The sequence below is a fragment of the Notamacropus eugenii genome, chromosome 5 (assembly GCF_028372415.1).
Source record: "Notamacropus eugenii isolate mMacEug1 chromosome 5, mMacEug1.pri_v2, whole genome shotgun sequence".
NCBI classification, from domain to species: Eukaryota; Metazoa; Chordata; class Mammalia; order Diprotodontia; family Macropodidae; genus Notamacropus; species Notamacropus eugenii.
Genome location: NC_092876.1, coordinates 236,614,286 through 236,616,766, shown reverse-complemented (window position 1 = coordinate 236,616,766; position 2,481 = coordinate 236,614,286).

Genomic DNA, 2,481 nt, shown 5'->3' with positions numbered 1-2,481 from the left:
AGGAAGACTCATCTTCTTGAATTTGGATCTAGCCTCAGACACTTAACAAGCTGTGTGACCCTGGGCAAGTCACTTAATCCAGTTTCCCTCAGTTCCTCATTTGTCAAATGAGGTGGAGGAAGAAATGGCAAACGACTCTAGTGTCTTTGCCAAGAAATGTGCTCAAAGAGAGCTGGACAGGATTGTAGCAACTAAACAATAGCAAAAATCAGGTATTTCCATAGAACAAGGCTCCACTAGACAGATAATTTTTGACATTGAAGATCTTTGACATGTGATTCTATCTCAGTTTCCTATACTTTTCAAATGTAAAATGTGGGGTATGATTTTAGGGCTTAAGAAGAAACCTGAAGAAATTTTTCAGTCCAGGGGTTCTTAATCTTTTTTCAAGTCATGGATTCTGGTGAAGCCTGTAGACCCCCTTCTCAGAATACTGTTTTTGGTTTTTTAGCATTTTATTTTTCCCCCAAATTACATGTAAAAACAATTTTTAACATTTGGGTTTTTTATTTAAGTTTTGAGTTCCAAATTCCATCCCTCTCCCTCCCCTTCCCTCTCCCTGAGATGGTAAGCAATCTGATATAGGCTATACACGAGCAATCATGTAAAACATTTCCATATTAGTCATTTTGAGGAAGGGAAGGAAGGAAAATGAAAAGAAGGCAAGCTTCAGTCTGTATTCAGACACCATCAGTGTTTTCTCTGGAGGCAGACATCATAAGTCCTTTGGGGATTGTCTTGGATCACTGTATTGTCAAGAATACTGTTGATCATCATACAATACTGCTGTTAACTGTGTATAATGCTCTCCTGGTTCTTCTCACTTCACTCTGCATCAGTTCATGTTATATCACAACTTATTCAACCACTTCCCAACTGACAGGCATCCCCTCAATTTCCAATTCTTAGCCACCACAAAAATGCTGTTATAAATATCTGTGTACAAATGGGTCCTTTTCCTTTTTTAAAAAATCCTCTTTGGCATACAGATCTAGTAGTGGCAAGGTTAGATCAAAAGGTTATGCATATTTTGATTGCCCTTTGGGCATAGTTCCAAATTGCTCTCCCAAATGGTTGGATCAGTTCACAACTTCATTAACAATGCATCATTGTCCCAGTTTTCCCATTTTTCCCTCCAACATTTATCATTTACCTTTTTTGCTCTATTAGCTAATCTTATAGGTATGAGATGGTATCTCAAAGTTGTTTTAAACTGCATTTATCTAACCAATAGTGATTTAGAGCATTTTTTCGTATGGCTATATGATTGATTTCTTTGTCTGAAAACTGCTCTCACATCCTTTGACCATTTATCAATTGGGGAATGACTTGTACTCTTATAAATTTGACTCAGTTCTCTGGAGGGCTGTTTTTTAAATGCATAAAACACACAAATTACAAAGAAAACCAATTACGTTGAAACAGCTTTACCAAAATGTTTAAAGAAACAAGTACCTAGATTTTAAGTTCTTACTCCTGATCAGTGGGCCTTATATCTTAGCTAAGGAATCTGAACACTAGAGAAGTGAAGTGACTTGCCTGAAGTCACACAGGTAGTAAAACAGAAAAGCCAAGCTTTAAATCCAGATGTCCTGCTTTCAGCTCTGTGAACTTTTCTGTACATTACTAAGAGATCCCTTAGGATGCCTCCTAACTCTAAATTCTCTAAATCTTTTATAAGTATTTCCCCTATAAAATGAGGGATTTGGGCCAGATGTTTCTGAGGCTTTTTCCAATCACAAATTCTAAGTACTGTGTGCATATAGGAAAGGGAGCATCAGCTTAATACAAGAATGACAAATTTATACTTTTTTCTAATATCAATAATCTACATGCAATTATACAGGGTATTTTTTTTTATTAACACTTGAGCCACATAGGCCAAACCTGGTCATCAGAATGTATTGTATCCTTACTTCTGTGGATCAAGTTACTCCTTCAGTGTGGGGACTCCCTCTATCAGTGCAGAAGAGAATCCCCTCGCAACCTCAAACTTCCTCGTTCTATATTACTTTTGTCCACATTTGCTCATAAATCATCCATAAAGGATGCCACTCAACATTCTTGAGATCTCTTTCAGTTTCTCAAAGATCAATGTGCATTAGCTGTCCAATGTCCTTTAAACCTTAACAGGGTTGGAAATAGGGATTAGATCTGAAATTTCACTAGTACAAAGAACTCTCAGGAGAAGAAACTCCTTGTACCAAAGAAGGCTGGCATCTTCCCACACTACCTGCTTGAAATGTATGCCCAAACACTTAATTTTCTGCTTTACCTAATCTTTTCCCCCTGGAAGAATGAATACAAGAGAGTGAAAAGACATGAGACAAAAAGGCAGCTAAGGCCTAGTTATCTCCACTTTTATGCTCCCAGACAAGGTTTCCTCCTACAAAACGAAATAAAGAAAAGAACACAAGTTAATAGAGGCGGGCAGGGCAAGTATAGGGTTTAGAAGCACAACAGATGCTGGGACTGCAGATA